We start from the raw sequence: 14610 nt of genomic DNA on the forward strand, positions 1-14610 counted from the left end.
TTGGGAGGCTGAGGCAGGAGAATTGCTTGAACCCAGGAGGCGGAGGTTGCAGTGAGCCGAGATCGCGCCATTGCACTCCAGCCTGGGCAAGAAGAGCAAAACTCCATGAAATAATGAAATGAAATGAAATAAAGAAATGAAATGAAATGAAAAGAAAATGAATCTCAGCCACCCCACATACTTGGTTTATTTCTTGGCCTCAGCTGTCCATTGGTGCCACTTTATTTCTAGCTGTGTGGTGGGTCTTTGGGCCTGCAGGAAGCAAAGGATTCTTTTTCGTTTTGTTTTGTTTTGTTTTGTTTTTTGAGACGAGTCTCACTCTGTCTCCCAGGCTAGAGTGCAGTGGTGTGATCTTGGCTCACTGCAACCTCCGCCTCCTGGGCTCAAGCAATTCTCCTGCCTCAGCCTCCCAAGTAGTTGGGATTGCAGGCACGTGCCACCACGCCCAGCTAATTTTTGTATTTTTAGTAGAGACGAGGTTTCACCATGTTGGCCAGGCTGGTTTTGAACTCCTGACCTCAAATGATCCACCCACCTCTGCCTCCCAAAGTGCTGGGATTACAGGCATGAGCCACTGTGCCCGGCCAGCAAAGTGTTCTTAAGATGAAGCTGACAAACATCCTAGTGGCCCCCTACTGGCCCTGGCACTTGCCATAGGGATGAGGCTCAGGTCACATCATCTGGTCGCTCAGCATGGAGGGATTTGGTTCCTAAGATTATCGTTGGGGACAGGTGACTCCTTCTGGGTTTCCTCCACTGCTGCTGGTACATTGAGTGGAGGGGGTTATGTTAATATTGGTCTCATTTTCAGGTCGAGTAAGGGACTGGCAGGCATGGTGGCTTTTCTGGTGGTCTTCTGCCCTAACACTTGTTCTTCTCAGCTGGCTGACTTTTAGAAGTAACCAAGGTAAAGGTGGGAAAGGCAGGCTAGCTTAGACTCCTCCTCTTTGAGTAGACAGGGAAGGTGGACTATACTTTGGGGAATGGGGAAGAATTGGTGGGACCCCCAGAAGGCAGGGGCTGCACTCTCATGATGGAGCCTTCCTCCAGTTTCCTATACACCAGGACTAGGTATGTGGCCATGGTGTAGTCATATTTGTTTTCCCAACAAGGACTCCTGGATGTGGTCTGCCTTGAACCCCATGGACACCATGAGCTGTGTCTTTCCGTGGACTTGGTAATGAGGGAGTGGCTCCTGGTGTATCCCCTGGTCGTTATTGACTCATGGATGCCCCATAATGTAGCCTATTGTGTTCCTCTTCCTGGGGTTGAGGGTAAGCAGTTTGTTATGAGGCTTTCTAGTTCTGAGGAAATGAAGAATGGGATTTTGTAATTCCCGTAACATATCTCGTCTTGCAGTTCCACAAAGGTCTGTCTGACAAATGGCAAGACCCTTGTCACCATGGTGTAGAGAAGGTCTCCCAGGCTCCACAAATCCACTGGGGCGGGGAGAAGGGTGGTCATAATTTTGTCCCTGGAAGAGTTCTGAGGCAGCATAAGGGGGACTCCCACAAAATGTGCCCAGATTCTGGCCAACAGTGAACCTGCTGCCAAAGCCAGAGTCTGCTGTTTTTATGTTGTAATTGGTATCCAGAAGGAAGTTCTCTGGCTTCAGGTCCCTGTGGACAATTTTCTTCTGGTGGCAATACTGCACAGTAGATACTGTTTGCAGGAACTGGCCTCAGGTCTCTTTCTCCTTTCTGTGGCCATACTCTAGGATGTAGTCAAATAGCTCTGCTCTGCTGGCACATTCCAGGACTAAATATAATGTTTCTGTTGTGTTGGTTGCTTGAGAGAGTTTGCTGATATTGGAGTGATTCAGGACCTTCATTATACTGAATATATATATACTTTGGTATAGTCTCTGGAGGCTGGAGGAGCTCTGCTGAGCTTTGTGGATGACCTTCATGGCTATCTGGGTCTCAGTCAGAATATGCCAGGCCAGCTTCACCTTAGCGAAGCTACCCCGGCCGATGGTCTTGAGGACCCTGTAATTGTAAATAAGTGTCTCCTCACCAGACAAGGTGAGACCCTGCTATGTGGTGACTGATATAGTTTGGCTGTGTCCCCACCCAGATCTCATCTTGAATTCCCATTTGTTGTGGGAGGGACCTGGTGGGAGGTAATTGAATCATGGGGGCAGGTCTTTCCTGTGCTGTTCTCATGATAGTGGATAAATCTCATGAGATCTGATGGCTATTGAGAGTTTCCCTGCACAAGCGCTCCTCTCTTTGCCTGCTGCCATCCATGTGAGATGTGACTTGCTCCTCCTTGCCTTCTGCCGTGATTGTGAGGCTTCCCCAGCCACGTGGAACTGTAAATCCAATTAAACCTCTTTGTTTTGTAAATTGCCCAGTCATGGGTATGTCTTTATCAGCAGCATGAAAAAGGACTAATATGGTAAATGGGTACCAGTAGAGTGGGGTGCTGCTGAAAAGATAACCAATAATGTGGAAGCCACTTTGGAACTGGGTAACAGGCAGAGATTGGAAGGGTTTGGAGGGTTCAGAAGAGGACAGGAAAATGTGGGAAAGTTTGGAACTTCCTAGAGACTTGTTGAATGGCTCTGACCAAAAGCCTGATAGCAATATGGACAATAAGGCCCAGGCTGAGGTGGTCTCAGATGGAGATGAAGAACTTGTTGGGAACTAGAGCAAAGGTGGCTCTTGTTATGTTTTAGCAAAAAGACTGGTGGCATTTTGCCCCTGACCTAGAAATTTGTAGAACTTTTAACTTGAGAGAGATGATTTAGGGTATCTGGAGGAAGAAATTTCTTTTTCTTTTTTTGAGACAGAGTCTCACTGTTGTTGCCCAGGCTGGAGTGCCATGATGCGATGTCAGCTCACTGCAATCTCTGCCTCCCAGGTTCAAGTGATTGTCCTGCTTCAGCCTCCTGAGTAGCTGGGATTACAGGCGCCCGCCACCACGCCCAGCTAATTTTTGTATTTTTAGTAGAGACGGGTTTTCACCATGTTGGCCAGGCTGGTCTCGAACTCCTGACTTCAGGTGATTCACCTGCCTCAGCCTCCCAAAGTGCTGGGGTTACAGGTGTGAGCCACCGAGCCTGGCCAGCCAAAGAAATTTCTAAGCAGCAAAGCATTCAAGAGGTGATTTGGGTACTATTAAAGGCATTCAGTTTTATAAGGGAAGCAGAGCATAAAAGTTAGGAAAATTTGCAGCCTGACATTGAAATAGAAAGTAAAAACTTATTTTCTGAGGAGAAATTCAAGCCCTTACAGAAATTACGAGTAGCTGAATGTTAACTCCCAAGACAATGGGGAAAATGTCTCCAGGGCATGTCAGAGGTCCTCATGGCAGCCCTTCCCATCACAGGCCTGGAGGCCTAGGAGAAGATGGTTTCATGGGCCGGGCCTAGGGTCCCTGTGCTTTGTACAACCTGGGGACTTGGTGCCCTGCGTCTCAGCCGCTCCAGCCGTGGCTGAAAGGAGGCAATGTAGAGCTCAGGCTGTGGCTTCAGAGGATGCAAGCCCCAAGCTGTGGCAGCTTCCACGTGGTGCTGAGTCCGCGAGTGCACAGAAGTCAAGAATTGAGGTTTGGGAACCTCTGCCTAGATTTCAGAGGATGCATTGAAATGCCTGGATGTCCAGGCAGAAGTTTACTGCAGGGGCGGGACTCTCATGGAGAACCTCTGCTAGGGCAGTGTGGAAGGGAAATGTTGGGATGGAGCCCCCACACAGAGCTCTCCACAGGGAGACTGCCTAGTGGAGCTGTGAGAAGAGGGCCACCATCCTTCAGACCCCAGAATAGTAGATGCACCAACAGCTTGTACCATCCACCTGGAAAAGCTACAGATACTCAACACCAGCCTGTGAAAGCAGCCAGGAGGGAGGCTGTACCCTGCAAAGCCACAGGGGTGGAGCTGCCCAAGACCATGGGAACCCACCTCTTGCTTCAGTGTGACGTGGATGTGAGACATGGAGTCAAAGGAGATCATTTTGGAGATTTAAGATTTAAATGCCCTGCTGGATTTTGGACTTGGATGGGGCCTGTAGCCTCTTTGTTTTGACCAATTTCTACCATTCAGAACAGCTGTATTTACCCAATGCCTTTACCTCCATTGTAGCTTAGAAGTAACTAACTTGCTTTTGGTTTTACAGGCTCATAAGCAGAAGGGACTTGCCTTGTCTCAGATGAGACATTGGACTGTGGACCTTTGTGTTAATGCTGAAATGAGCTAAGACTTTGGGGGACTGTTGGGAAGGCAAGATTGGTTTTGAAATGTGAGGACATTAGATTTGGGAATGGCCAGGGGCAGAATGATATGGTTTGACTATGTCCCCATCCATATCTCATCTTGAATTCCCATGGGTTATGGGAGGGACCCAGTGGGAGGTAATTGAATCATGGGTGCAGGTCTTTTCCATGCTGTTCTCGAGTTAGGGAATAAGTCTTACGAGATCTGATGGTTACAAAAAGGGGAGCTTCCCTGCACAAGCATTCCTCTCTTTGCCTGCCACCATACATAAGATGTGACTTGCTCCTCCTTGCCCTCTGCCATGATTGTGAGGCTTCCCCAGCCATGAGGAATTGTAAGTCCAGTTAAACCTCTTTGTTTTGTAAATTGCCCAGTCTTGGGTATGTCTTTATCATCAGCCTGAAAACAGACTAATACAGTGACCTCCTAGCTACACTAACTATAAATCCTAAGAATGCTAACCAATAATACTGGTGCTACAAACTATGCTAACTAACTAATGAACATAATACTAACAATACCAACTGTATACTGACTACACTAACAGTGATAACCAACAATACTAATAATACTAACCAGCAACATTAACTAAATAAAAAATGAAAAAATGAGAAAAACAACAAAGGAAGTGGAAGAAAAATGGGAAGAAGATATAAGAATTTAAAAAGTGGGACAAAAGAGTAAAGGAGGATGAGAAAATAAAAAGAAAAAATAAGAAAAAGGAAGTAAAAAAATGACAAAAAGAAAAATGACAAAGTAGAGAAAAAAGATAAATAAAATAGAAAAAAACACTACACATGAGGAAACAACATAATTGTGGTCTCTGTTTGTCAGGTCACCAAAAATCGGCTTACTGGGCTGTGCAGACCAAAAACCTACGTCCAGCCAAGTGCTTATTTAGGTGTTTGTAATTCCAGAACAATGGCTCCTTATAACATCCAGAGCAAGAAATGTGCCAGTCGTAGCTAGGAATAATCCATAGTGGTTTTCTCACTTTTGGTCTCAAGAAGCTTTTCCTCTTTTTTTTTTTAAAGTGTTTATTCTTTAGGTGGGTTATAGAGGTTGATATTTTTTTTTTTTGAAACCTGAAGTATGCTACAACAGCCTTTTTTATTTCCAGGTTCAAAATCTCTAACACCTTTTGGCTTTTAAACATGTCATAATGTGTACACTCAAAATATTCAATACCTTTTTCTGAATTAAACTCTGAATGTTTGGTCTCAAAATGATGCCACAAATTAACTGACATCATGATACCCTAAGGAAATGTTCTGTTGCATAAGATACAATTGGGTACATTATTAACATCTGTAGAATGGAGAGGAAGATATCTATTATCATAATTTCCCCAGAAGATTATCATCGGATTTCTCTTCAGAACCTTCAGGAACACAAGTTAGTGGGTGGATGTATTCAGTTATTGATGGAAGAAAACTATCAGTTACGAATTCTAGATCCAGCAAAACTGAAATATTGTCATATGCAGCAACATGGATGAAACTGGAGGCCATTATGTTAAGTGAAGTTAGCCAAGCACAGAAAAACAAATATTGCATGTTCTCACTCATATGTCAGAGCTAGAAAAGTAGATTTTATGAAAATAGAGCATATATTGGTGGGGAAGCAGATAGAGGATGAAGGGGGGGGAAAAGAATGTAAATATATTTATTACCCTGAACTGTATACTTAAAAATGATAAAGATAGTAAATTTCGTATGCGTGTGTGTGTTTAACCTCAATAAAAAATATTTTTAAAAATGAGGGTGGAATTAAAACATTCTCAGATGTCTTAGTCTTTTTGTGCTGCTATAACAAAATACCTTAAGACTGGATAATTTATGAAGAACAGAAATTTGTTTCCCACAGTTCTGAAGGTTGAGAAGTCCACAATCAAGGCTCCAGCAGATACGGTGTTTGATAAGTTGCCCTCTGCTTTCAAGATGGTCCCTTGTTTCTGTGTCCTCACTTGGCAGAAGGAATGAACTTGCTCCCTTGAGTCCTTATATAAAGTCATTAATCCTATCCATAAGGGTGGAGCTAGTATGGCCTAATCATCTCATGAAAGCCCCACCTCTTTATTTTTTATTTTTGGTAGAGATGGAGTCTCACTGTGTTGCCCAGGCTGGTGTCAAATTCCTAGGCTCAAGTGATCCTTCTGCTTGGGCCTCAAAAGTGCTGTGGTTACAGGTGTGAGCCACACCTCTTAATCCTGTTGCATTGGGGATTAAGTTTCAAAATGAATTTTGGAGGAACACAAACACTAAAACTACAGCACCAGATGATTCAAAAGCTTAAGGAGTTTGTTACCACTAGATCTCCCTTCATGAAGGAAGTCATGAAGGTTGAAATAAAAGGACATTAGACAGGAAATCAAATCTGTATGAAGATATAATCATGTCTGATAAAGGTAAATACATGAAAAATTATAAAAGCTAGTAGTGTTTCTGTTTTCTACATGATTTAAGAGACTTATGTATCAAGAAGTTATTAGTCTGTGTTTTGGACACACAACACATTGAGATGTAGTTTTGTGGCATTAATGGCTGAAAGGTGATGGGGTTGGAGCTGTATAGGAGCAGTTTTTATATGTTATTGAAGTTAACTTGGTATACATTCACATCAGAGTAGTATAACTTTAGGGTGTTAAATATCACCCCCATGGTAACCAAAAAGAAAATAACTGTAGGATATACACAAAAGGAAATGAAAAGGGGATTAAAATGTTTTTCTACAAAGATCAACTAAACACAAAATAAGATAATAATGCAGGAAATAGGGGACAGAACAACTGTGAGGCATATATAGAAAACAAACAGCAAAATGACAAAAGTTCTGCCTTATCAGTGTTTAAATGTAAATAGCTTAAACCCTGCAGTCCAAAGACAGATTGGCAGAATGGATAGAAAAACATCCAGCTTCTAGCCATAAGAGACCCACTTTAGATGAAAGACAAAAAAATTTAATGTGACAGGATGGGAAAAGATACTCTCTTCATATAGTAACCAAAAGAGATCGGGGTCGCTACACTAATATCAGACAAAATATACTTTAAATCAAAAAAGTTTACGAGACAAAGCAGGACATTATATATTAATAAAAGGTTTAATACGGCAAAAAGACAAAACACACTAATGACAGACCACTCAAATATGTGAAACATGACTGATAATGGAAGGGAGAAATAGTTCTACAGCAGTAGTTGGGGACTTTAATGGGTAGAAGAACCAGGCAGAAGGTAAGTAGGGAAACAGAATATAGTACTTGAACCATTTAAGAAACCAAGTAGATCTTACAGACATACACAGGACATTCTACTCAACAACAGAATGCATCTTCTTCTTAAGTGGACTTAGGACCTCCTTTAGGATAGACCATACATTAGGCCAGAAATTAAGATTCAAGAGATTTTTTAAAATACTATACCAAGTATTTTCTTTGACAAAATGGGATGAAGTGAGAAATCAGTAACAGAAGGAAAACTGGAGACTTTGTGTAAATTAAGTAACACCCTCTTCAAGAACCAGTGGTCAAAGGAGAAATCACAAGGGCAATTAGAAAAAAAAGGATTAGAAACAATTTAACAGACAGAAAATAAAACATTGCAAAACTTATGATATGCCACAAAAGCAGTGTTAAAGGAGGAAATTTACAGCTATAAATGCCTTCATTTAAAAAAGGATGAAGATCTCAAATCACCAATCTTAACTTTTTACACCTTAACAAAGTAGAAAACAAGAAACTCAAAGGTAGCAGAAAGAAGGAACTAATACAGTAGAGATAAATAAAATAGAAAAATTCAGCAAATCCAAAAGTTAGTTCTTGGAAAAGACTAACAAAATTGACAATCCCTTACCTAGATTGACTAGGCCCGAGATGAGAATCTCAAATTCATAACCACCTTTCTTTGCTCAGTTCCTGGGACTGTACTCTTTCCACCTTGGACGATGCCATCTCCTCAACCTTGAAAGTGATATGATTTTATTTTATTTTATTTTATTTTTAACTTTTGGAAGATTTTTAAATTTCATGAATAATGGTAATGATTTTTTTTTTAATTATACTTTAAGTTTTAGGGTACATGTGCACAATGTGCAGGTTAGTTACATATGTATACATGTGCCATGCTGGTGTGCTGCACCCATTAACTCGTCATTTAGCGTTAGGTATATCTCCTAATGCTGTCCCTCCCCTCTCCCCCCCTAAAGTGATATGATTTTATATGTAGGGAACTGTAAAAATTTCTCACACATAAAACCCTTTTGGATCTGATAAACTCATTCAGCAAAATTGCAGGATACAGAACCAACAAAAGTTCTGTTTCTATAACATTAACAACGGGCCGGGCACAGTGGCTCATGCCTGTAATCCCAGCACTTTGGGAGGCTGAGGCGGGTGGATCACAAGGTCAGAAGTTTGAGACCAGCCTGACCAACATGGTGAAACCCCGTCTCTACTAAAAATACAAAAATTACCTGGGTGTGGTGGCACATGCCTGTAATCCCAGCTACTTGGGAGGTGGGAGGCTGAGGCAGGAGAATCGCTTGAACCCAGGAGGCGGAGGTTGCAGTGAGCCGAGATCGTGCCACTGCACTCCAGCCTGGGCAACAGACTAAGACTTTGTCTCAAAAAAAAAAAAATTAACAATGAACAATCTGAAAAGGAAATTAAGAAAGCAATTATATTTACAATATCATGGAAAAGAATAAAATAGTAAATTAGGTAGGAGAAAGACATGGATAGAAAGCTACAAAACATTGCAAAAAGAAATTAAAGACTTTAATAAATGGAAAGGTAACTCATGTTCATGGATTTAAAAACTTACTATTGTTAGGATCACAGTACTCCCCAAAGTAAGAAATGCAATGCAGTTCTTACTAAAATCTCAATGATGGTTTTGCAGAAAATAGAAAAATCCATCCTAACATGGATACAGAAAATCATGGGATCCCCAGTAGCCAAAATAATCTTGAAAACACACAACCAAGTTGGAGGTCTCACACTTCCTGATTTCAAAATGTACTGCAAAGCTACACCAATGAAAACAGTGTGGTAATGGCCGAGGTTCATATTTGGACTGTTGGGGTTTTTCACCTTAGTATTCGCTATTTTTTTTTTTTTTTTTTTTGAGACGGAGTTGCGCTTTGTCACCCACGCTGGAGTGCAGTGGCATGATCTCAGCTCACTGCAAACTCCACCTCGTGGGTTCAAGCGATTCTCCTGCTTCAGCTTCCCAAGTAGCTGGGACTACAGGCGCACACCACCACGCCTGGCTCATTTTAGTATTTTTTAGTAGAGACGGGATTTTGCCATATTGCCCAGGCTGGGCTTGAATCCCTGGCCTCAGGTGATCTGCTCACCTCCACCTCCCAAAGTGCTGGGATTGCAGGTGTGAGCCACCACACCTGGCCCAGTCCCACTCTTGTACATACATCACCACCACCTATTTCCAGAACCTTTCCTCATGCCAACCAGAGACTATGCAAATTAAGCAGTTATTCTCCATTTTCTTCTCTCCCAGCCATACTTGATAGAACATGAATATCAGATAAGTGCTATGGAGAACAGTAACACAGGGTGAAGTGAAAGTGCCATTTTATGTAGGATGGTTGGGGAAAGATGGCATTTGAGCCACTGATGGTGCAGGAGAGGGAACAAGTGTGATATTGAGGCCAGGTGTGCTTAGCAGTTTGAAAGCAAAGCTAGAAGTACAGGAGAGGCAGAGGCACAAGATGAATGTTTTATATTTTATTTTTTAAATAAAATATTTTTATTTATTTTAAAAACAATTTTTTTTTTTTGAGACCAAGTCTTGCTGTGTTACCCAGGCTGGAGTATAGTGGCATGATCTCAGCTCACTGCAACCTCTGCCTCCTGGGTTACAAGCGATTTCTCCTGCCTCATTCTCCTGAGTAACTGGGACTACAGGTGCCCACCACCATGCCCAGCTAATTTTTGTATTTTTAGTAGAGGTGGGGTTTTACCATGCTGGCCAGGCTGGTCTTGAACTCCTGACCTCAAGTGATCCACCTGCCTCAGCCTCCCAGAGTGCTGGGATTATAGGCATGAGCCACTGTGCCTGGCCTGAGAAAAATATTTTTAAGAAAACAGAGACAAGGTCTTGCTGTGTTGCCCAGGCTGGTCTCCAACTCCTGGGCTTAAGCAGTCTTCCTGCCTCAGCCTCCCAAAGGGCTGGAGTTACACTTGTGAGCCACTGCGCCCAGCCTATTTTTTTTTTTTATTTTTAGAGTCAGGGTCTTGCTCTGTCACCCAGGCTGGAGTACAGTGCACTGTAACTTCAAAGTTCTGGGCTCAAGCAGTCTTCTGTCCTTGGCTTCGCAAATCACTGGGATTACAGGTGTGAGCCACCACACCTGGCTAATTTTTAAATTTTTTTGTAGAGGCAGCGTCTCACTATATTGGTTAGGCTGGATTTGAATTCCCGGCCTCAAATGATCTTCCTGCCCTAGCCTGTCAAATTGCTGGGGTTACAGGTGTGAGCCACCACCCCAGTGTTTTTTGTTTTTTTGTTTTTTTTTTGAGACAGAGTCTCGCTCTGTCGCCCAGGCTGGAGTGCAGTGGCGCTATCTCGGCTCACTGCAAGCTCCGCCTCCCGGGTTCATGCCATTCTCCAGCGTCAGCCTCCCGAGTAGGTGGGACTACAGGCGCCCGCCACCACGCCCAGCTAATTTTTTTTTGTATTTTTAGTAGAGATGGGGTTTCATCGTGTTAGCCAGGATGGTCTCGGTCTCCTGACCTCGTGATCCGCCCGCCTCGGCCTCCCAAAGTGCTGGGAATTACAGGCGTGAGCCACTGGCCCAGCCTCCTGTGTTTGGTTTTTTAATTCTGCTTGTTTGTAGTGACATTCATCAAGAATGAATGACTTTAAAACAACAACGAAAAATCTTTAGGGATTTTTACTCTTGGGCAAGCATGCTTCTGTCTCTGAGCATTAGTTTTCTCATTTATCAGATAAAAGGGTTTGGAGTAAATCAATGATATTCTGGTTGTGGATAGAACTCTTGAGGGTTCCCTGAACATGATCCTTTGGTAGCATTGGATTGCTCTCGGCCATCCCACAAATAGCTGTGTTTTATCTGTTTTTTGCTTAAGATTTAACATATGAGTTCATTTGAAATGTTTCTGTTGCCACAAAGAAACAAAATCCCTGGCTCGGAGTTTTAAGGGGACTTACTGTTCTAATGCTACTCAGGCTTTGGTTGAGTAGTAAACAGACTACAGCTTGTTTTTAAGTTCAATGATCTTCAACCTACAGCCCCTGTATTTTACAAATGAGTAAATTAAGATCAGTATCTTCTGTTCAAATTCTTTTTCCAAAGAAATCCAAATGTGCCATAAGCTGATAGGTCTCTGGCCATGAAATATGGTTTCATAGTTACATTGAGATTGTTGAGTAGCTACAGGGAAACTGAGAATTTACATTCTGAGGCAAATGGGTTAACCTAAGAGGAATAAAATTAAGTAAACTGTGTATTAGCTCCTCATAATGTGGCAGGAATTCAGTGTTAGCGGTGGAAAAGCCACAGGAGCTTAATGTGGTAGGTAAGGAAGGTTTATGTTAGTTCCTTTCCCCGATTATCCCAGTTGCTGTGCATTGCCATCTCGGATCAGTTTCTAGCCATGACTACCTAAAAGTTGTCTGAGGGAGGCTGTGCACTGGGTGATCTTGTGAGGCAGGTGGACGTCTATTCTGCCAAGATCTTGTGGGCCCAGTTTGAGAATGGGTTTTAAGTTTTAGTCCTTTTACACTTCCTTTGCAGGAATGTAGCTTTTGAAATAGAAGGAAAGTGTTGTGAAACCTTTGACATTCTGTTCTTTAACACTTCCTCCTCAGCCTGAAGATCTCAGCTTTTGCTTGGGTGTTACAACACCCCATGGTACCTGAACCTCAAGTAAGCTCTGTTAGGTTTTCATATCTGCCCGTGTATGATGGTGACTTTTTTTTTCTGAGACGGAGTTTCGCTCTTGTTACCCAGGCTGGAGTGCAGTGGCGCAATCTTGGCTCACTGCAACCTCCGCTTCCTGGGTTCAAGCGACTTCTCCTGTCTCAGCCTCCCAAGTAGCTGGAATTACAGGCATGCACCACCACGCCCGGCTAATTTTGTATTTTTAGTAGAGACGGGGTTTCTCCATATTGGTCAGGCTGGTCTCTAACTCCCGACCTCAGGTGATCTGCCTGCCTCGGCCTCCCAAAGTGCTGGGATTATAGGTGTGAACCACCATGCCCAGCCTCGATGATGACTTATGAGTCAATTTGACTGGTTCTCAGGTGCCCAGATATTTGGCTAAACATTATTCTGGGTGTGCCTGTGAGGGTGTTTCTGGATGAGATTTGGTGGACTGAGTGAAGGTGACTGCCCTCCCCAGCGTGGGTGAACCTCATCCACGGGAGGCTGCATAGAGAAGGAGGCTGAGCAGGAAAGTCTTCTTTCTCCGCCTGACCGTGCTTGAGATGGGACATAGGTGTTCTTTGCCCTCTGGACTCCAGGCTGCAACTAGAGCTTAACTCTGTCAGCTCTCCCGATTCTCAGACCTCCCAACTGCAGGTCATGGGACTTCTCAGCCTACATAATCCTGTGAGCCAATTCCTTGTAATAACTGTCTTTATGTGTAATCTATTGGTTCTGTTCATCTCTGGAGAGCCCAAATACTCCAGCAATAATGGAGTCACTTTTTCCCAGAGATAGGTTTTATCTTGGAGGATTCTTATATTGATCCTTCCCATATCTCTGGTTCAGAAACACTTCCTACAATGTAGAGTGCTAATAGCTGGTTTGTGAGTACCCCTTAGATATACTGGGATGAGCAATAAGGTCAATGCTGTCACCTAACCGTCTGTTGATTGTCAAGCCTTTGTGTGGAAGCAAGGAAATTCATCTAGCAATCATAACAAAGCCAAAGCCTGGAGTGTAAGGTGGATAGGTTTTTGGCTAGCAAGAGCTGCAGAAAAACACTCAGCCTCTAGCTTAAACTGAGTTATAAACATATGGAACTAGTGTAGGCCTTGAAATCTTTTCTGGTCGAATCCTCTTTGTAGGGGAACCTAGGCAAAATCATGTCATTTCCACTGCCGGTCCAATAGCGACTTCAGTTAAGGTATAGACCTATATAAAGTGTTTTATCCCTTAAAAAGCTTCATCCCCCATTTGCCTGTGGAATCCTCCCTACAACCCTAAGAGGTGGAGAGGAAGCCTTTCTTACAGATAAGGATGGAAATTGTACAGATGCACGAATTTGTTTCTAAAGCTAAGTAGAAACAAGAGTACCAAGAGGTCAGATTTTTCCAGCCCCCAAATCCTTGGCGTAAGTGTATAAAAAGTAAGCACAGCTGTTCTTGGGGTTTCTCAGCCTGTTGCCTCCTCCCCATGTTAAAATTCTGGCCTTTATTCTTCAAAGATAATCTCTGTACCCAGCTGAGGATTCAACATCTAGGTATCCTCTTTGGGAAGCGTTCTTAAAGCCCTCATATAATGGGTTAGATTCCTGATCACCTCTAACCCCCTTTGTGTTGAGAGTTTCTTTTGATTACGAAGTCATACATAGTCATTGTTTTAAAACTTAAAATATGGCAAACCATAGTCAAAGTCCTCTATACCCCCCCATCCCACTCGGAGGAAGAAGTCTTGACTGTTCCTATGACATCATACATATATTGCCATTTTCCTGTCTGCTTATCCAGGGTCTCCTTAAACCAAGCTTGAGGTAGGGAGACTATCTTGGTCATCTTTGCATCTCTAGCAGTTGGGCTGGTGCAGGTGCTTGGGAAATGAATCTGTGTTAAGATCACCAGCCTCTGAACAGGCCTTATGTACCAAGGTCTGTGTCCAGATTGGCATGACCTCTGAGTTAACAGTCCTTTATTTAGATCTTCAGGACTGAGTTCTCTGCCACAGATTTGCCCTCTGGAAAAAGGCACCTCTCCTCTAGAGCAGCAGCTGTCAACCTATAAATCCTGTTTTGAAAATTGGAATTTTAGTTAAATTACAGGGACAGAGTGTGATTGTATACAACTTAATTAACTTATTGAAATAGGGATGTGAATAAGACTACTTTAGGCATTACTGAAAAGCAACCGAGCATTTAATGTTTTCGTTTATATTTATGCCTGCCAAACTGTGGCAGCAGCCCCATCAAGATGTCTGTGGTGCACTTAACTGTGCAGAAGGTGTGGAGCCTTTACATTTCCTCTCCCTGGACTTGGTACCATGTTTGCATGTTTTGCCAGTTATCTTAAAGTGGGATTTTAAATCTATTGTAAAACAAAAATAAACTTCATGGTACTTAATGCCACTGAAATATACACTTAAAAATGGTGAAAATGGTAATTGTTATAATATTTTACCACAGTAATTTATGTAGGAATACTTTCTATAACT

At 42.7% G+C, this 14610-nt stretch overlaps 2 protein-coding genes across 3 annotated transcripts in view; one reads left to right on the plus strand and one right to left on the minus strand.

The window, feature by feature from the left end:
* RAB7A (RAB7A, member RAS oncogene family) overlaps window positions 1–14610 on the plus strand; it is a 91761-nt gene that overhangs the window by 24559 nt on the left and 52592 nt on the right. The gene's annotated exons all lie outside the window — the stretch shown is intronic.
* The window catches only part of LOC134729904 (ferritin heavy chain-like), a 49476-nt gene that overhangs the window by 15079 nt on the left and 19787 nt on the right, over window positions 1–14610 (minus strand). The window contains exon 1 of one of the 2 annotated variants that reach the window (XR_010111459.1): window positions 1–14610. This exon is cut by the window's right edge and continues 19787 nt beyond it. The gene's annotated coding sequence lies outside the window, so the exon portion shown is untranslated. The other variant, XM_063602568.1, reaches the window with a different exon arrangement.

The sequence above is a fragment of the Pan paniscus genome, chromosome 2 (genome assembly GCF_029289425.2).
Source record: "Pan paniscus chromosome 2, NHGRI_mPanPan1-v2.0_pri, whole genome shotgun sequence".
Classification (NCBI taxonomy): Eukaryota; Metazoa; Chordata; class Mammalia; order Primates; family Hominidae; genus Pan; species Pan paniscus.